General features: G+C 48.0%; 1 long non-coding RNA gene across 1 annotated transcript; it reads right to left on the reverse strand.

Moving 5' to 3' along the window:
- Nucleotides 1–200: 200 nt before the first annotated feature.
- LOC121083232 lies at nucleotides 201–14480 on the reverse strand. Its single transcript, XR_005826274.1, has 2 exons — nucleotides 11537–14480; nucleotides 201–8178 (listed from the first exon to the last, which is right to left on the reverse strand). It is a non-coding gene; the product is annotated as an uncharacterized LOC121083232 (long non-coding RNA).
- Nucleotides 14481–21677: the final 7197 nt, after the last annotated feature.

A 21677-nucleotide genomic window follows, 5' to 3' on the forward strand; every position in this document is an offset into this window, starting at 1 on the left:
ACCTGAATGGGAAAAAGGGGAAGGGGAACGCAGGGCACTGAGATACCATGAACCCACCAGATGTTGCGGGGGTGAGGGGGCCCCAGGGTTGTGGTTTCACCTGTAGTAGACGTGGCAAAGAAACCCTCCTTCTAGCATTTTTGGCACCTCTACTCTGCCCTGAAGCAGTCTTGCTGCCCAGAGAAAAAAAGACAACACTGTTTTGAGCAGTTCTCTGCTGGTTGTTTATTTCAGCCCATAGAAGACAGAGCAGAGGGACAAGGAGAGACAGACACAGGATTTATCTCAGATTGATACAACAAAGAACCAACGGCAAAGTGAAAGGTGGTTACCCTCTGAAACATCACGATGTACCACGCTGGTTATCCCTGTTTCTGGGTGGGAAGGGTCCCTACTGGCATTTTTACTTTTTTCTCCCACTCATGGAGCCATCTCCCAGTCACACAGGCAATCCCTTGGATTTGTGCCTGCCGACAACAGGCTTCCTTTCTCACCTACCTTTCACCGAGCCCTGGGAAACAGGCCAGGCAGTGCGGCCGCAGGTCATGTGCTGAAAACTCCTCTTCTGGGGCCAACTCTTTTCTTGCCAGTCCTGTGAAGTTCCTGGAGGACCTGGGAGCTGGGCTGGGTCTGCTGGCTCACCTAGGAAGACCTTGATGTTCATTAATTACATCTGCGTGTCTCACTAGGGTCCCACATGTCCTAGGTGCTCTCCACAGCTATGCGATTCTCAGTCCTCCCACAGACCTCACAGTTCACAACTCAAGGCAGAAAATCACTAATTCCTTTGACAACTGCTCAGCCCCTGCCTTAGGAATTCATCAAAAAGACAATTTTCCCAAAGAGGGACCACAGGACACAGTGACCATAGAAAGAGTTGGGTGGAGGAAGGAGACCAGACAAATACAGCATTCATGGGGAAAAAAAATAAATATCTGTGTGTAAACCCCTAGTTAGCAAGGTTTACAAAGTAGGTTTACAATGAGACAGTCCCTGCTCCAGAGGTTTTATGGTCTGTGCTCCAGAGGTTTTATAGTCCCTGCTCCAGAGGTTTTGTAGTCCCTGCTATCAGGATGCAATAGCAGGAAGAGGAAAGGCAGAAGCAGGAGACCTGGGAGTCCCCACGTTACACAAAGCAACTCTGCTCAGTGTGCAGGTCTGAGGCATTTTTAAGCCTATAAATAAACTGGGGATGTTAATGATGCCATTAATCTGCGCTGGCTGCCATCCCAGCTATTTTCAGTGGCGAGGTTACCTTGCCTCTCCCAGCAAAAGTAGGTCTCGAGGGGAGGGCTGGGCGAGCCGCAGGGATGGATGCTGTGTGCCCGTGGCGGGGGGCACTGCCCTCGGTGGGGGGACACTGCTGCCATCCTTGGCTGCACACCAGGAGAAGGTGACCCAAGCACCAGCCCTCCTGGCTCCCGGCCTGGAGGGAAACACACGAACACGGTCATCAGGTAATAAATGACGGGGAAAAGCGGAGTGCTGCCAGCTGCAGAGGGAAGCGCATGGCTGCTCCTGCCCGCAGCCTCTGCGGCAGAGATGCTTCCTTCAGCTCCTGCAACAGACACCCCCAGTGGAGACCCTCTGCTCCTCTGGACCCACTGGGAGCCTGCTCCCCAACCTCTGCCTTTCCAATGACAGAAAGCGGCATGGCTCAGAGCTACAGGAGAGAGGGGAACCCGGGAGGGGACAGCCAGGGTGTCCCAGCACGCCAGACCAGGGTGGGAAGTGGCTGGGGTGCAGGTCCCTGGGGAGAACAGGGTCTGCCCCGAGAGAGCTTCTCATCCATCACTCACACCAACAGCCAGTGCTTCAGTGCTTCCCTCATAGGCAGAGAGAGAGAAGAGGTCCCTTACCTTTCTACCCAGGGGGAGCAGAAATATCATAAACTCAGACATTAAAACATGCTTTTCCTCCTTCCCACAAACACCAGAGGAAAAAGGAAAAAAAAAGAGCTGGACGCATGTTGCTCTTCCATTCTTGCGTGAAGCTGACCTGCGGTCAACCTATATGCACCTCAACACATTCTTGCCTTGTCATGTATGATAGTATGACACAAGAAAAGTCCTGTCTCTGCTCTTCACTAAGGTCTCACTGTGGGATTCTGTGAGCAGAGCAACCCCAGGACCACATCTGCCAGGAAGAACAGTGGCCCAAAATCTGCCCTCAGTGCTCACACTGTACCCAGAGCTGGTTTGGCTGTAGACAGCATGGTCCTGAGGTTCATCTTACGAGTGTACATGCTTTTGTTTATTTTATTATTTATTATTAAAAACATGCTTTTGTTTATTTTATTATTTTTGCCACAATACGCCATTAGGAAAAATGAATTCCTAAAAGAAAATGAAGATCACACTTACTAGAAATAGGTGCCTTGGAAAACCAAGTCTTCACAGTGCTTTCCTTTGACCTGCTTGCTCAGATATTCAAGGTGGTCAGATACCACCACCCGTGGCTAGAGAAATGAATGTTCCTGTACCACCAAATAATAATGCTGGCCAACCTTTTATCTTTTGCAACAAACTCACGAAGTTGAGACATTCGCTAAGTAATATCATGGAAGTGTTATTCACACTCTAGTCCCAGGTGTCATTTGGCTACTGTAGCTATTGGGACTTACTCTCCTGAAGCATTCAGCAGCGTAGGACTTAGTTTCCTTACGTCATCAGAAAGCACCCCTTGTTTTTTGTTCTTTATGTTGTTTAGTGTTGTTTCTCAAATCTGTGGTACCTATAGTGGTCTAAACACCACTTCCTTATATCAGCTAGGAAAAATTAAGAGACATCTGGATGCTTTTCTTCCCTTAACAATGACATTTTGGGGCCAATGTCAGCAATTTCTCTGCGGAAGGTCCAGCCTTGACCTGGCTTACAGCTGACAGACAAGGAGACCTGTTCTCCCTCAGGAACTGCTATGAAAGGCATTTAATTTACTTTGCTCTTTTGCCTCAATTATATCCACTGGACAATCTGAAAGCGCTGTTAACGCCATGTCTACCCTCTTTTAGGGGTCATGCAGCATGTGACCATTTGAAGGTTCATGGAGGCCTGGGTGGCATGTACGTGGCAGAAGAAGGCAAGGTCAGTGCTGTGTATAGCCACTTTGGCAAGCAGGGACATAAATGTGTGAAGGGGAGCTGTGGATTCATACATTGATGGCAAGAGCTGAGACACCAACCCCAGGGATATCCTGCTATGCAACGGAGAGGAGGTTTCTTTCCCACCTTACAGAGCCCACAGAGCGTTAAGCCATTTTTGCAATGCTTTTGCAAAGGCTCCTTCCTCATCCCTACTGCCTGGAGCTGGCACTTTGGGGAGCCTGTCAGCCCCATGCCCACCCAGGACGCTGCCCTTCTGGACATGCTAATGCAGAACAGCAGGGAGCAGGCACTGCAGCAGTTCTTTGGCTCCACAGAGGTGCCCGTTTGTCACATTTCCAGCAGCTTTGGCAGGCTTGGTGCAGTTATTATTAACTCCTAATCGCCACTTGCGGACTTTGCTGAGCGGTTGCTAGGATGTGAATTTATTATTTTTTTTTTATCAATGGAATTTCATCACTTGGGTTTGCTTTGCCGTGCATTAGTTTATCACATTGAGAGATATAGCCATATAAATCCTGCTGGTATAAATTGGAGCAACATTAACCTCCCTAGGGAAGTGGGGAAAAAAGCCCCTCTAAATCCCAGTTTTACTGCTAGTATTCTGTGTCTGGAGAAACAGCATGTCCAGTAAGAAATTAGCTTGCAATTGGAATCTGGCACAAGATGCACAGAGGTACTCCAGGCAGACTTAACATTCACCTTGACAAAGTAATCAGCTTGTCAAGCAAAGGAAGTCACCGTGGCCAGAGTGGTGATGGAAGGTAACTAATACTCTCCATCTGCAGCATCAGGCAATTAAGGATTTAAAATCCTTCAAGAGAAGAGAACTGAAATGTTAGAGAAGAAAACATAAATACAAAAGTGAAGACATTAGCAACATGTAAGGCCCAGAAAAATGGAAAAGAAATGCCAGAAATGTTTCATATTGGCCCCAAATGAGTTAACAGTCTCAAATGAAGTGGTTAAGGCTTGTTGCATATGGTAAAAATACAGACTAAGCCAATGAAACGGTCTCAGGCTAGTTGCACAGAAGAAATTATCTTCCTAGAGCAAAAGAGGCATCTGTTTGTTTACCTCAGTTATGAAAATGTCCTTGTCAGAGGTTTGCATTGCTGAGCTCTCTTTGGGCAGGTCGCTTACCTCCTCCCAGCTCCAGAGGAGACCTGCAAACCACTGCCCCCCCGATACATGATGCAACCACCCATCCCAAGCAGTCATCCCTGCTCCTCCCAGAGGCACTGAGCTCCCCGGGTGGTCTCAGAAGACACAGCCCTCCCTCTGCCTGGAAAATCCTGCTACAGAAAAACAAACTGCTAGTAGTAGTAGAAGCAGTAGTAGTAGTCACTGGAAGAGATTCCTGTGCTCCCCTGAAGCCTCACCTGCAGAGAATCACTGGACAGACAGGATTATATAAAAAGTGCCTTTAATGGCAATACCAGCTAAAATCATTCCTTCCTGTTGACCCTGCTGCTCACTCACTCCAGAGGATGGCTCCTGCTGGTGCAGCCCTTCCTGGCACCAGGAGAGGAGTGCTAAGGACCAGGGCCCAGAACTGACCAATCTTAAAATAAAATCCAGCAAAAAAGTTCTTGCTGCTTATTAAAAAACACCACAGAAAGACAAAAGCTAACTCAGGGAGTTCCCTGCTTGGCACACCAATGACAAGGTGATGCACTGCAGCTCAGAGGCAGGAGGGAGCAGCTAGAGCAGGGATGGGTACTGCTGCCAAAGGGTAGCCTCAGACTATGGCCACTGTTTCCACGTTTCCAAAAAGAGGGAGAGAAGGGTGACAGCATCTCAGATGGGCAACAGCTGGAGCGAGGTGGGAGAGCTGAGCCCTGTACCAAGGCTTAAGGGAACCAATGCATGCAAACACTGACTGGCAGCCCCGGTGTCTCCAGGAAGGCCTGAGGACCCACACCTGATCTGCACGTTTCAGAGACAAACAAAAGCAGTGATTCATCAAATCAGTCATAGAAATGTGAAATTCTCTCTTGTTAATGCTGACAATTAACTCTTATATTTGCCTGGGAAAACGCACCCTGGTGCCTTTCCTCCAGGAGGCTCGGGTGCACAGCAGCGGGAGCCCACTGTTGGCTTCTGTAGGACCAGGATGATGCTGTGCTGGCCAAGCAAGAAAATGAAGTTGCTCCCCTGGTCCTAAGTGAGCGCTGAACAGACTATAGGATTCAGAAACACTGGAAATGACCATACCTATGTAGACCTGGCATTTAATTGTGCCCCTGAAGCAGAGAGCCTCCTGCTGCTGCTGGTCTGAATGGACTGCTTTAGCTAGTTTGTGTTTCTCAGTGTCCTGGAGGAGACATTAGACAGTTGTGAGATTCAGTCTCTAATTAGGTCCCTGTAGTGGTAAGATTGCTTCCTTTAGAATAGCTCAGTGGGAACTGGTACTTTATCCTCTCCATTCAAATTTTTATTTCTTTCACCCTTGTTTTCTCTGCAAAGCCTGGATTCTCCCAGACCACTGGATGACAGTTGCAAAAGCCTCTGACATTCGCTTTAAGGACATTTCTTTTCAGCTGCTTCACATTTCCTTTTGACAAGCTCTTCCAGCGATATTTACTGCAACTGATGAATTATCTCGCAGCTGGACCGCTTGCTGGTCTTTTCAATCTAGTGCCGTTCTAAATCTTGATTAGCTGGTCTGATTTTTAAATCTCATAGAACTGCTAAGTCCAAGCTGTCCTGTCACACACCGTGATGGGGAGATGGTTCCCGGTTACACAGAGCAGCAGCCACAGGCTGCCTGCACAGACATTAGGCATTTGGGGGGGCTCCACCTCTCCAGCAGGCAGCAAAACAACGGGTTATCCAGAGGAAGTAGTTCAGCTCAAAGGGAAAGTTATTTAGATAGCTAGAAAAGAAAGAGTCTTACTAATTTAAGCGTATGTGAAAAATGATGCAATGCACCACGCACCACATTTCACAAGCATCTTGCACAAGTGATATTACACAAATGCACCTTTCTCCACATTTTTGCAGATCCTCTTTTCTGTTACCCGCTTCTGAGCATGTCCTTAGCAATGAACAGCAGTCCAAGGTTTCAGATTAGGATCCTTATTTGAGTTCTTACATAAGATTAGTCTGATTTGTTTAGATTCTGCCCTCTCAAGTCCCAAGATACTTGCAGGGTCTGCAGGTGTTTAACCGTTGCAACAGCAAGGTCATTCTTATTTTGCCAGCTAACTGTGGGGTTAGGCACCTGATTTTCAGTGATTTGACTTCCAATTCTAAAAATGTGGCCTGAAGGTAAGCACAAAACTGGGATTTGAAGCCCAGAGCCTGGGAACACACTAGGCGTATCGTTGCCTGAGTTCAGGCTGAGAAGAAGGCTCTTCACTTGTCAGAAGACTTACAACAAAACAGGAAGTTATTAATATTAGAGCCTGAACTGACTTGAGAGTCAAACAATATCAAACAGAAGGTGTCTCCCCTTTTTCCTGTTTATCTCGCTGTTTTAGAAGGCAGGGGAGACAAAGAGTCAGAGAGTTTCCCAATTTGGTGTTACAAGGCAGTGAAATCGAACCAGCAGACTGTACATCTTCACAGTAAACATACGGCCTCTCTCTCCTCAAGACTTTAAAGCTTCTGCTGCACTTTTAAACAAATAGGCAACCGATTTTGAAATGACGGGGTGGAACATGACAAAAAAATGCAGTGTGATGGCATGCAGGAGCTTAGACAAAGTGAGCAATAAATGAAACTACAGGGGAGGGTAATAGGCTGGCTTGGTATAATTATCTTAGAAAAACACTGGAACTAAAGAACTTTCTCCTGAGAAAGTGTCATTTGATTTTTAATTAACACAGGTCATTAGGACTACAGTTCCATGTTGTGTCTGTGTGATGGTTTATCAAAGCAGGATCAAATTCCTGGCAGGGTTCTGGGAGGAAGCTCTAGGGTAAAGGCAAAGTACCGCACGTGCAGCTTGCCTCCGCACAGCATAGGAATGAGCAAAACCTGCTGGATTCATGGCCCAGCCTCATCACACCCGCGCAGTAGATGCCAGAGTGCACTTAGACCTCTGTTTTCACTGCTGCCAAACACAGTATTTTCTTTCGAATCAGGACAATTTGAAAAATGGCCTTTTTTTAAAAGAAACTGGATGCAGTCCCTCCTTGAAAGGTGAGACTGAGCAGGAAAACCTGCCCTGAGAGCAGCTGGTGAGGGCAAAACCGGAGAGCCAACCTCTCAGGATGCCGGCTTGTTCGACTGCTGGAGCTCTTCTGCGTTTCATCAGCCGCTGTGGAGGTGACAGGGCCAGGGAGCTGCCTTCCCAGCCTCCAAATTCTCAGAGCATTTCTCAAAAGACTCAAGCTGGCCTCAGAAAAACTGGCACTGAACAGGAAAAGGGCTTTTCTTTAAAAAAAAACCCACCTCACACTCAACACAAAGAGCAGGTATCAGCTCCCTTGGAAATGTTTCCTTTCTCTTGGAGGAACAGGAGATTGTATGTGAGGACTTCTTCTGCGGGCTTTTTAGCTCTTTCAGTTATTTGGAGGTTTGGACCCATTTCTTTTTTCCCATCCTATCTTGCTGAGCCACTCACAGCCATGTGACATAAATTCCTAGAAGCAGATCACTCCCACAGAGCCCTATGCCTCTCCATTTACACCAGAAAAACACTGTTTGTATTTGCAGAAGATTAAAAAAAAATAGAGGTGCCTCTTTCTTCTTTTCTGTCCTTGATAAGGCTTCACCTGCAAATGCAAGGCAGGAGTCACACTGTTTTCTTTCCACTGGCGTTGCAGATGTCAAGCAAAAACGTCACAGATTTCATTGCTGCCTCAAGGAAACCTGCTGTAAATGGCTTGCAGGGTCGGTCCACCACCTCTGACAAGATTTGCTGCCTACAGCACTGATGCAAGCAGCGTAATCCTCACGGGAAGGCACAGCTGTCAGGTCCCCACCAGAATGGCATCTTTTCTCCACTCAGACCACTTTGGAGTGTGTTAGGTAAAGAGGGGTACGGTGAGTAGCTGCCAGGCTCCGAGACACTTTCGTGATCATGGCCACAGTCCTTTCTAGGGTCCTTCGTTTTCCAAGCTTCATCCCTGCACAAGAAGAAAAAAATTGTTCTCTCTTAACAAAAGGGCACAGGAGCACAGGATGGCAACACAGCTGGCCCCACCGCTGGCAGATGCAGATCCATGTTACAGCTGAGCCAGTCCCACAGCTTCTTGCCGTAGATGTGGATAGGCTCTTCTTCTGCTCTGGTCCTGTGCTCCCACTCCTGCCTTTGCTGACTCCTGCCCTGAGGATAGTTTCAGGGATCTATGCCAAAGAGAGCAAACTAAACCGGGTAAGTGTCCTGGATCCCAGGCTAATGTCTTAGCTACTAGACCTTTCTTGCAAGTAGGGAAAAGAAAAAAGGTAAGGAGAGGGCAAGGAAAGCACCTTTAAAGGCCTGACCCCAAAGTGATCCCGTACTCTTTTTTTTCTTCCCACCTTTCTCTCCCCAGCTATCTCTACAGCAAGCTCCTGTTTCACACCACAGCACTTCTTGGAGGCCTGGCCTGTGGAAGAGCCAAGCTGCTTCCCAGATCCTCGCACCAGCCCCTCCTGCACACGGCGAGCATGGCACAGATGGAAGGAATCACCACGCACCTCAGCCTCACCTGGGCACCGAGCGGGATGCAGGAGCTGGGAAGCACTCCCAGCTCTTGGAATATAGCCAGCGGCCAGTCCCAGCCAGCCACTTCTTGCTGCAAAGGGTCTGTAAATCCTGGGATTTACCTACCGCACAGTCCCAGCAGGTATCCCAGTGATGGGTGGCTCCTGCCTGAGCTCACAGATGAGGAGGAAGAGAAAGGGAGGAAGAACAGTTTCAGATGAAGTAGAATTAGGCCAGAGAAAAGAGTGGTTATTAGGAAAAGAAAATGAATGATAAAAAAAAAAAGATATGACTAGTTTTCATGTTTTAAGTGAGAGAGGTGAAACGAAGCAGAGTGAAGGGAAAGCGTTCTGCAGGGTGAATTAGAGAGATTTACAGCAGAACATCAGTTCCCTGTGTAGCTCAGGTCAAACGCTGCTTTGCGTATCCCCTTTGCTGTCCAAGGCGTGCAGTCAAAAGGTAGTGCAGAGTGAATCTCTTCATGGCCTGCTACAGCTCTCTTTCACACCATACCTCAATGCCTCACAGACTTTGAAGTATTAAACTCATACGCCTCAGGGGTATGGAAGTGCTGTTCTTCCTCGGAGAATGAAGGGCAAAATGCGGAGGGGATGGGAGCTGCTTACCCGAGGGAGCCACTGGCAAAGCAGAAACCTGGACGTAGATCATCTGAGTCCCGAGCTAGCACCTGAACTTCCAGACACACCCTGCTCTGCCCCAAAACGTGAGAAAAGAAGAAACAAAACCAAAGCCATACCACAGTGGTTTAAGTCATTTGAGAGTCCCGGCTGCAACCTCCCACACAGCAATCACCGCACGATCCTGGCTGGTTTCACCACTACCACCTTACCTTTCCCCTCTCGGGTTCTCTGTTGGGTCTTGACATAAACTGGGGGCTGCCTGAGGCGGAGGCTGTTCAACCTTCCCCATTACTTTGCATGTGGCATGCAGTATCATGGGGTATCTTGCAGTTTCTGACTCTGAATGGAGTTTTTGACTCTGAGAGTCAAATGATTTAATGCCACTTGTGTCTGCCTTGTGAAGCCTTTCCACCCCTGTGAGCAGCTGGCAGGAGCAATACCAGTGAGCAAGAGCCATCCACGCACACCACTCAGGTTTTACCATCTCTGCTCACTCTGAGATTTTTCATATTAGGGATATTATTTAGGTTGCAGGCGATACCTCCAAAAAGTGACAAGAATCGGGCTAGTGGGTCTGCCCTTAGGCTAGCAAGCCCAAAAGACCTGCCTGCAGCAGAGACTGCTTTATAGGAATGAGGCCCTGCAAATTTGTTTATGAAAACCAATGGCCAAAGTGCTGCTGTAAAGGATTTATTCAACAGAGATGTGAGTACTGGTTCCTATTCCACTACTGACTATTCCTATCTATTTCCTCTTTCCCTGTCCTTCAAGGCTTCGCTCTGAATATAGGGATGTATACTATTCCTGAGGAGTCTTGGGAGAGAATCTAGAGGGTAAAGATTTGCTTCAAAGCAGATCTTCAAACATCTGTTTGTACTTACGGCACAAATATTTAGCACACTACAGCACATAGCTGTCTGTAGCTTCAAGGCAAACGCAAATGCTAAAAGGTATTAAACACTCATAAACATAAACAAGATAGCCTGGAGTAGCTTATCGGTTTAGGTGGTAAAGGGTGGGGGAAGGCTCACTGTATATTTAAGGCCCAGTCTTTTCCCACTGATTTTTTTCTGCGTTACTAATGGGCCAGGGAGAGGAAAACTCTCAAGCGTGGCAATATTGCATGAACAGTCAGTCCTGGCTCACTCCTGCAGCGGCTCCTGCTTGCTGCTGCACCAGGGTGCAAGGGCACTCAGTCTGCGGCTATCCTCTGAGTCGGGAGAGGAAGGACACAACTACTAACGGCAGCTCCATTTCTGACAGCAGTGTCACCAGCTACGGCAGGTTACTCCTACAGCAGAATGGAGATTACAGCTGAAGGGTAAGGAGTAACTTCCCTGCCTGCAGAGGCCTTGCTAGGTGGCTGTACAGCAGCAGCAGAGGGAGTCCCTGGCCTCAGATTACTGTTTGATTGGAAAACAGATGAGCAGATGAAGGCATTATCACCTTTTGTTGCTTGATGCCACTCTAGCACCAAAGGCTAGAGTGGAGCTGAGACACTAGAAGGACACTCGTACCACTGTCTGAGAGAGAGGTACCATGATTAAGCTGATAGAAGCTGGTAATGTTCTAGTCCCCCACACTCCTCATGGTCTCCTGTTGGGATTAGACAACTGCTAGTTCTGGTGCAAAGAGAGGAGAGAAACGTGGAGCAGAAGCCACAGGACCTGAGGCATGGAAGCAGTGCTGTTCTTGGTGGGCATAAACCATTATGGACAACATCTCAGTATCTCTAGTTCACAGTCTTCTGCCTAGTCTAATCTCGCTTTCTTGGAGATTTCAACTCAAATGCAAAAAATCTGGAACAGCTCTGCCCTGGACATACATTGGCTTCTGCCAGCTCTACTGCAGGGACAGCAATCTTTGCCAGCAGAGCAGTAATAAACACCTCTTCAATCACCTCACCATCACTAAAGCTCATTTGTCAGAGCCCTAAATCATAACGCAAACACTAAAAATCAGCCCCAAATGGACATGCCTAGACCACAAAACCTGCAAATTCTCTGAAAACATGCAGTCTAGCCCAATAAACAGTGCTTTCCCCAGGAGAGCTAATTTTGGTTCTGCAAACAAAACAGTGTCAACAAGAAAAGCACTTTTACACCACTATTTTTGGCAGTATGGAAACATCCCTGTATATTACAAGCTACTTACTACCTGTGCAGAAGTTTCCAGTGTAGATCCACATTCAATTCAGCGTGAAGAGGGCTTTTCAGTCATGTCGAGCCAATGCAACTGAGCCAAGAGGAATTAAAGCTATGCCCTTTTCTGCCTGTTGAGACACGGTGAAAGAAAGCAGCCACCTTAAATCAAAGGGTCCAGATTCAGGGAGGTGCTCCAGCCAGAAATCAGAAGGCAGTTTACAGATACTTTGATAACTTGAGCTTTTATCATTCCACAGGCCCCTGAGATCAGTTGGTGAGCGCTGAGTGAGTTTCCTCATATGGTATTCGAAGGCAAAGTCAATCTACATTTTCTTCCCAACAGGCAAGCCCAGGCAGCTACAGTGTGTTATAAAAAGAGGAGATTAAGCACAAGTTTTGCAGTGCTATTGTCTGAAAAGATACAATCGGTTCTATCATTAGGAGCTTAGGAGTTAGGATTTTAAATCTGATGTAGGCAGCTTTGAAGCACCAGTTTTGTCAAGAATATCCCATGCTTTGTCCTATCTTGAAAACTCAATTGTTTAGCTATTAAAAGAGATTAATGTAATCTCTGTGTCTATGAAATTGGATTTTGAAACTGCTTGCTTACTGTACTATCTCCAGTGCAGTGAATGAAACCTCTGCTCCTATTCATGTTGCCACAAATTATGGGTCACACCTTGTTCGGGCCCATTTGCCAATGGGACAAAGTGCCCGGCAGGCTGCAGGAGGCGCACAGCCGGCAGGGCGAGGGAAGCTGTGGTTCCCCTGAGCCCACCGGTGACGTACCGTGTTGCTTTGGACCCCTTGGTGCGATCAGGCCCAGTAGGAGGGATACTGAGATGGCCAGGGCAGAGTGCAGAAGCTAGGAGGAGAGGCTGTGGGAGCTGGGTGGGTTTAGTCCAGAGACAGGGAGATGGAGGGGTGATCTAACAGGATCCTATTGCAAATTACACTTCCCTTGATGGCAGTTACACGACTGATGAAGCCCAACACCTGTGAGCAGCAGGTGCAAAAATAAGGGGCACCAAGCCCAGGCTGGAGCTGGAGAGATGATAACAGACATCAAGGAAAGCATGTCCCAGGGAGGGGGACTCTCCATCTTTGGAGGCTTTCAAGGCTTGGCTAGAAAACGCCAAGGCTTACCTGACCTAGTGCAATAGTCCTGTGCTAAGTGGGAGCCTGGATGAACTTGAGCCTTCAGAGGACCCTTCCAACCAACATTTCTGTGTTTCTGTGCTTTTCTAAGTGAAGGACATGAACACTGTTCAGCTCTGTGGATCTGTGTCCTTTTATGCTAGCTAAGGGTCTGGTCCTGTAGTCTGAAAATCCCGAAACACTGTTTAGAAAACACTTCAGATAAATTGTTTGGAAACCTTTCTTCTGCTTATGCATTCATCTTGGTCTGCTACAGAAAGCTCTGGAAACAAACTGCCTCAAACATCTGCTTTCACAAAAAGTTAAAAGCACACAGAGGATTTTTCTCAGCTGTGAACCACTGCCTCCTTGGCAGATGCAAGCTTTCAGTCACCCAGGGTCAGACTGGACAGTCCCTCACATGTGGGGCAGTACCAGTTCTCAGGGCAATCCCACATCTTGCGTGGGGCCACAGTGGCCACAATTTTGAACTCCACTAGGTCAGTTTGAGCTGCAGGAAGACAAACATAGTTACACAGGAGATGTGCAAGCTGAAGTCCCATCCTTCTACCTAGAGCAAGAGGATCTCTTAACCTCAAGGGAAAAATTCACTGCAAGGACCAGGCTGTAACAGTGGACATGCTGGGCAGAAAGCAGCACAGGCTCAAGCAAAGGACCTCTGACACTTGTATCACTACAGCGTCCCATGGCACAAATATTATCCAACAACTTCTGTTCCTCCTGTAGGACGGAATGTGCTATAAGAGATGGGGATGACCACCCACTCCTTCCTAATTATGGACTCCTTGTCCATAATTATGTCATGGGATCCTCAAAAGTGTCCCTGAGCTCCATGCTGAGGAGGATGCTGGCAGATGAGTGAGAAGTATACAGAATACTCTGCTGGCCCTACACCTGCCTTGGGAAACCAGGGAGCTCAAAAAAGCTGCCTTTGCAGCCCGGGAAACCAAAGCTGAGGCTGGTTCTAGTGAATAGGGGGCAGCAAGGAAAGGCAAAGCAGCTCTGCTGAGTGCTGCATGCTTCGCCTCCTGCTCTCCCACCTTGTTTTCCTTTACTTGGCATACTCCCCTACCTTCCTAAGGTAGGGTAATTTAAAGGTAATTTAAATTTCCCAAGGTAATGTAAAATGGATGTCATTATCCATGCACCAAGGGGGAAAAAAAAGCAAGCAAGGTTTCCTCTGCTGGTTTTATTAAGCTGGTGGCTTCCAAGAAACTAACAGTAAAGGTTAAGAAATCCAAGCCCCTCCTCCATGTTGCCTCCCCCTCCCACAGCCAGCAGCAGCATGTTGTGCTCTCCTCCAGCGCCTGCTTCGCCTTGGAAATGAGGCTTGTGGTCCTGTGAACATGGTCTAACCATAAGTGTTGACAGTCCAGTTGCTTCTCTCAGAGGTAAATGGTAGAAGAGATATCCTAGGACAGGAGGTAATTGCTGCAGGGATTTCTGCTTGTCGTCAATCAGCCCAGACCATGCCTCCTTCTGTTTACTTGAGGTTGCTGACTATAGCGATTTGATTACTGCTTCCACCCATGCATACCCCTGCACAGGCACTTCAGCAGGCTCCTTTTCTGCTAACAGAGGGAACACAAAGCATCCTCTGGCTGGCTACATGAAGCAATTTGTCTCTCTAGCCAGAGATCAGCAGCTCCATGTCTGCCAACCCCTTGCATCCTCTGGATGTCCTCTGCCAAGTTCCCTTCTCTTGGGAAAAGGGGACCTATTTGACGAGTAAACTGATGCCAAAACGGCACAGAGTAACTGCTCAGAGACAAATTTTGTCTTTAAGCAGCAAAGGTATTTATTTCGTGCAACAGTGGGGAGCTAGCCGATTTGCACCGGACAAACTAGCTCCAAAGTTTTCAGTGAAAAGTTAGGTAATTTATACAGTTTTTGTGAGAGGTTACAACATCTTTACATACATATTCATTTGATTTTGACACCTATTCATTCTATTCATAATAGGTGGGATCTAGGTGGAGTAAACCTTAACTTTCTTTGTTCAAGGATTTCCTGACTAATGGTCTCCTTATCTCCTTCAGGTGCCCACCTTACCTTTTCTAATTATTCAGAGTATATTCCTTTACTTGAACATCCTCGGTGGTACATTCCTTTAACATCAGTGGAACCTTTTCTTACTCAGAGTACTTTTCTTATTATTCAGGGTACATTTCTTTCTCAACACAAACAGAGCATCATCCAAACATCATGTACCAAACTCATCCTGACTAATCTTTTTAAGACCTTGCTCTGTTTCAAAACTCATCATGGCAGCACTGGCTAGAACTTCTGATGAGCCATCCCTCTGCTGCCCTGGGTGGGTAGTGGGTAAAAATAAAAACATAGGGTTTTTAAAGGGTTATTCTTCCCTTTTTGCAGCAGCTGAAAATCTAACTTGTTTTCTGTCTTTCCCAGAAGTATCTTTGACTGCAGTGGCTTGAGAAGCACCCTGGCAGTATCAAGGTCGTTGTAATGACTGATTGCTTCAGGGCAGTGGATGATTTGGTGCTCCTGATACAGGGAGAAGGGCAGAAGAGAAAGAAGGCAAATGAAAGGGTGCCTGCAGTTGTTATGCTTCTCCTGATGCATCTGGCAAAGACTCAAAGATTTCAGAAATGGTTAGATGACTAATGGAAGTGCTTGTATAACATGGGGAGCCCCACACCCCAAAGCACCAGAGGCACAGACCATGTCACCACCAGCAGCAAGCTGCCCAACACTGGTGGAAGGGACAAAGAACTAGCATTTGTGTCCTCTGCTTTCAAGCAGAAAAAAAAAATAAATCTTTTGTATTTTCTCTTTCTTTTCGACTTTGTAAACAGTTTTAGAGACTGTTTATGCACAACTTCTTTTGTCTGGTTGGATGCATCTGGGTTACTTGTTCTGTCTGTCTGTTCTCTCCAGTTTTAAGCACTTCTCCATTAATTGCTGTTTCCTTGACCAAAAGCTTTACTTTTGTGTTTGGAATTCCATATTGAATTAACAGCACACATACACAGAGCCTCAATACCACCCTCAATGCCTCCCAAGGCTCTGAGATGCCCTCAAGGCCAGAGCCAAACCTCAAAGGGAAAACACGGCACAAAAGTGCTGCCTCAGGGCCTCTCTCCAGCCAAGCGCATGCCCGCAGCCTGTGCCAGCCTTCTCACCCCAAGCTATATTCAGCCCATGATGACTTGTTCCTGGCAGCTTCATTTATTCTCCTCACCTGACAGACAGCATCCCCACAATCTCTGCTCACTGGCCAGGTCCACTGACAGGGCCAGTCGTTCTGGGGAGCTTTTTGCAGCAGTGGTACGGTTGGTAGCCATGATGGTCCTAGTAAAAACAGACCAAATGGAGACGAAAGGGATGGCAACCCTGTTCAGAACTGGCCCCAGCACTGAGCCCTGGGGAGCACCGCTTGTGACTGGCCACCAGCTGGATGTAACTCCGTTCACCACCACTCTTTGGGCTCGGCCAGCCAGCTTCTAACCCAGCGCAGAGGACACCCATGCAAGGTATGCACAGCCCACCTCTCCAGGAGAATGCTGTGGGAGATGATGTCAAAGGCTTTACTAAGGTCCAGGTAGACAACATCCACAGCCTTTCCCTCATCCACTAAGCAGGTCATCTTGTTGTAGAAGGAGCTCAGGTTTGTCAAGGAGGACCTGCCTTTCATAAACCCATAATGGTTGGTCCTGACCACCTGGTTGTTCTCTACGTGCAATGTAATGGCACTGAAGATGACCTGCTCCATAACCTTCCCCTGCACCGAGGTCAGGCTGACAGGCCTGTAGTTCCCTGGATCCTCCTTCCTGCCCTTCTTGTAGATGGGCATCACACTGGCCACCCTCCAGTCTTCTGGGACTTCTCCAGTTAGCCAGGACTGTTGACAAATGGTGGAGAGAGGCTTGGTGAGCTCCTCCACCATCTCTCTTAGCATCCCCACATGGATCTCATCTGACTCCATAGACTTGTGCGTGTCTAACTGGAGCAGCAGGTCACTAACTCTTTCCTGCTGGACTGAGGGCTTCATTCTGCTCCTCCTCATCCATCTTCCAGTGCAGGGGCTGAGTACCCAGAGGGAAGCTGCTCTGGCTATTGAGGACTGAGGCAAAGGCGCCATTCAGTACCTCAGCCTTCTCCTTGTCCTTTGTGGCACTGTTCCCTGACGCATCCTACAAAGGATGGCAATTACCCTTGGCCCTCCTTTTCTTTCTCATGTATTTGTGAAAACATTTTTTGTAAACATCTTTTACAGCAGTGGCCAGCCTGAGTTCTAGCTGGGCTATCACCTCTCTGGTCTTTGCCCTGCATAACCTCGCGACACCCTCATCGTCCTCCAGAGTTGCCTGCCCCTTCTTCCAGAGGTGGCCAACTCTCCTTTTTTCCCCGAGTTCCAGCCAAAGCTCTGTTCAGCCAGGCCCATCTTCCCCACCAGCTCGTCTTTCGGCACACGGGGACGGCCGGCTCCTGCGCTTTAGGCCTTCCTTCCTGAATAATGTCCAGCCTTGCTGGACCCCTGGGCCCTTCAGGACTGCCTCCCAAGGGACTCTGCTAACCAGGCTCCTCAACAGGCCAAAGTCTGCCCTCCTGAAGTCCAAGGCAGCGGTTCTGCTGACCCCTCTCCTTAATCCTTTGAGAATCAAAACCCCTGTCATCTTCTGATTGCTGTGCCCAAGACAGCCTCCAACCATCACATCACCCACAAGTCCTTCTCTGTTCACAAACACCAGGTCCAGCGAGATGCCTTCCCTAGTTGGCTCCCTCAACAGCTGTGTCAGGAAGGTCTCTTCCACGTGCTCCAGGAACTCCTGTGGACTGTTTCCTCTCTGCTGCATTGGACTTTCAGCAGACATCTGGTAAGGTGAAGTCCCCCACGAGAACAAGGGCTAGTGACTGTGAGACTTCTCCCAGCTGCTTACAGAATATTTGTCTGCTTCTTCATCCCGGCTGTGTGGTCTATAACAGACTCCCACCACAATGTCTGCCCTGTTGGCCGTCCCCCTGAGTCTTGCCCATAAACACTCAACCCTATCACCACCATCATCAAGCTCCAGGCAATCAAAACACTCCCTAACACACAGCTACCCCACTGCCTCTCCCTCCTTGCCTATCCCTTCTGAAGAGTTCATACCATCCACTGCAGCCCTCCAGCTGTGCGAGTCATCCCACCACGTTTCTGTGATGGCAGCTGTGCCAGTTTTCCTGCTGCACAACGGCTTCCAGCTGCTCCCGTTTGTTGCCCACAGTGTGTGCAGTGGTGCAGATGCACTTCAGTTGGGCTATTGATCTCGGGGGAGAAGGCCTCATTGCCAAGCGCTCCCGTGGTTTCTAACACATCAATAAGCCTCGCATCTTTCCTGCCACGTGGATCTCTATCCCCTGCCTCCACGGACACAGCAGATTGAAGGACCTCACCAGCACAACGTCCCTCAAACAGTGGCGTGCTGCCACCAGGCTTATCTCTAGCGAGCCTTCTTTTATCTGTTTCCCCCTTCAAATGCAGTTTTAAGCTCTTTCAATGAGCCCTGATAACTCCTGTGCAAAGATCCTTTGTCCCCTTTGTGACAGGTGTACCCCATCTGTTGCCAGCAGGCCTGCTGTCGTGTAAACTGACCCGTGATCGAAACCCCCAAAATTCTGCCAGTGACACCAGGCTCAGAGCCAGGTATCGATCTGCTGGCTCCTCCTGTTTCTTCCCTTGCCATTCCCTGCAACTGGAAGGACAGAGGAGAACATCACTTGTGCTCCTGATCCCTTAACCAGTCATCTCAAGGCCCTGGCATCTCTCTTGATTGCCCTTGGACTTCTTGTTGCAACTTAATCGCTGCCTACCTGAAAAATCAATAACAGATAATAATCTGAGGGCCGTAACAGAGTGGGAAGCTTTCTCTTCACATCTTCAACCTAGGCCCCAGGGAGGTAGTGGTCTCCCTAAGTGGGTCCAGTCTGTATTGTTGGGCCTTCTGTTCCCTTCAGAAGGGAGTCTGCTAGGACAAGGACCCGTCATTTTTTCTTGATGGAAGCAGATTTGATGCAGGGCATAGGCTGACCGTACTTCAGCATCACCTCCAGGCCACATCAACTATTGTCCTCGTTATTGTTCAGTTCCACCTGCAGAGCCTCATGCCCATTACACGTGGACACCTGGCAAGGTGGGGTGGTCACAGAGGAGATGTGCCTGCTGCAAACGGCAGGAACTTGTCACCATTGGCCCCTACTCCTTAAATCACTGTGCTGACCCAGATGGAGAGAGGACAGAATCCTCCATATCATGCATCCTGTCTGCCTGTTGAGCCTGTCTCCGGGAAGATAGGGTGGGATTCCAGCAGGCTGTCCTACTAGGAAAAAGCCCAGGTGAGCACTATACATTACATTTGGTGTGTTGGGTCTGGCTGAGCCCCGCGGCAGCCCTCACAGCGCTGTGCTTGCACTGGTAGCCAGAAAGGTGTTGCTAACACACCGGTGTTCCGGCTGCTGCTGAGCAGCCCTGCACAGCACCAAGGCCGCCCCTCCAGCCTCCCCCACCAGCAGCAGGCTGGGGGTGGGAAGGTCTTGGGAGGGGACACAGCCAGGACAGCTGACCCGAAGTGACCAAAGGGATATTCCATGCCATATGATGTCTGCTCAGGTATAAAAGCTTAGAGAGAGGAGGAGGAGGAAGGGGAGGCATTCGTTATTTATAATATTTTGTCTTCCAGAGCAACCACTACACGTACTAAAGCCCTGCTTCCCGGGAAGTGGCTGAACATCACCTGGTGATGGGAAGTAGAGAATAACATCTTTTGTATTCCTTTGCTTCCATGTGTGCAACTTTTGCTATTGCTTCATTAAACTACCTTTATCTTGACCCACAAGGGTTTATCCACCTTATTTTCTTCCCTCCCTTTTCTGCTGAGGAGAGGAGTAATACAGTGGCTTGGTGGGCACCTGGTGTCCAGACATGGTCAACCCACCAGGGTTTGGCTTTACCTGCTCCTGCCCATATCCATCAATATTTTCTTACAGCCAACTCCTGTGGAATGTGTGTGCTTTGTTCTTTGTTCACAGTTCAATGCACCATGATCCTGGTCATGAGTGTTGGCTCTTGGGGACTATAGCAGTGACATGAACAAAGTTAGTAGAATTCCTATGACAAAATAACTGGTTAAATTATTAATAAAAGCCATCCATATATCTATAGAATTATTAGTAAATGCTGCTCTCTCTTTTGCTACTAGGATATAATGATTTTATATCAATAAGGCTTCTAGACTGAAGAGTTAAATTATATTTGCCATCAGCAATGTGATGTTAGATGTATGAACTGAACACTCGCCAGCTACCAACCAACAACACTGTCTAAGCACCAGAAAACACGGGAAAGAAAAGTTCTTGACTCTGGCCCAGTAGGTCTGCCACTTAGATATTTTTGAAATTTAATCAAGCAAATATCATCATTCCTAACACAAACCATCCTGTGGTGAGCATGCTTTTGAATGCTCAGAGCAAAGTAGAAAGGAGCACTGGAACCCTGAGGAGTTAGGAGTTATTCCCCTGTTAGGTACTATTTCCACAATGAGCTGCATTCCCAGTTTATCCATTTTCATGCCACCAATTTACCGTATTTATGTATGAGGGATGAGTGTTTAGATTAAAACCTCATTTTTGTAGGTGCTACGTGAACAAGTCATGAGACAGTCCCTGCTTATGCAAACTCCAATGTAGTGTCACAGTCACCTAGAAGCAAAGGATATGGGCAATGGGGAGAAGGTGTAAATTGATGTGTCCAGCAAAAAAGCACATTCTTCAGAGCAGGCAAAGTCTTGCTTTTCAGGAGAAAAGTTGTATGATATGAAAGTGCATGTGGGCTATGCAGACTGTCATTATACTTAAAGGTGGATGTAGTGCTTACAAAATGAGGCAGATAAATAGGCTAATACATTTCAGTCCTCTCCATCTAGAGAACAAATGTATCAGGTGGCCACGTTCCTCCACAGTGACCTGCCAAGCCTAAATTTAAAAGGATGTGGAAAGGAGAGGACAGTTCAGGCTCTGCACCCATTGCAGCTTGAGCTCTCTGTTCCCGCTACCATAAACAGCAGCATCTCCACCACTGCAATCCCCCATCTCTGAAAAAGGGGTTAAAGGCACTAACACTTGCAGAACTCACTTGTGAATCCCCACTGCCTCTGGAGATTTGGAAGAGCAGCTTGCATTTTCCAAAGAGATTTGGCATGGAGGAGCCTGAACGTCACCCTAAGTGTGTGAAAGTCTTGAGTAAACAAGTCTGTTTTGAAAACAAGACCCAACCATACAGCCAGAAAGCCATGAAGGACTTCAGGATGTACCTACACCGCACCAAGTGAAGGTGGTCTGCAGAGCCCAAGCTGCCCCGGGGGCTAGGACCAGCATAGCCAGGCTGGTCAAAGCCTGGCTGAACAAGCTTTGCTCTTCTGCTGCCACATAACCCAGTGTCCATGCAAATACACTGCCCTTCCTACTCTCATTAGCACCTCTGCACTGCACAGCAGCCCGTGGTGATACCAGCTGGGAACAGCGGCTGCCAGGTGCTGTGTGGACACATCTGCAAGCACTTACTCCACCCCATCTGTGCTGGGACCTTGGTCACTCCTTGCTGCAGAGAGAGGGTCTAAAGATGCATTTTAAAGGAGCCGGTAGTGCACAAGGGGGCAGGTGGGACAACTGAAAACAGCTTTAAATTCAGTGCAGGGGAGAAGGCAGCTGAGATAGCAAGCAGTGGCCAGACCAGACGCTGGAATCTGAAGGTATAAGGCAACAGATTATTAATGAAGAGACTCGTTTAAGTGTCTTGGTAACGTAGCAATGAGAAACCTCGTATTACTGCTTCAGCAAACAGTGTGTATATAATATGCCATTGTGAAATCTTGAAATCATTGTACACAAATACTGTCAGGAGAAGAAAAAAGGGAAAACTGGCCATATTTCTGAATATACTCTCATCTTTGGGAAATAATGTTGACGCAGCTAGAACAGGCCTGTTATATCCAACT

Source organism: Falco naumanni, chromosome 2 (assembly GCF_017639655.2).
Source record: "Falco naumanni isolate bFalNau1 chromosome 2, bFalNau1.pat, whole genome shotgun sequence".
NCBI classification, from domain to species: domain Eukaryota; kingdom Metazoa; phylum Chordata; class Aves; order Falconiformes; family Falconidae; genus Falco; species Falco naumanni.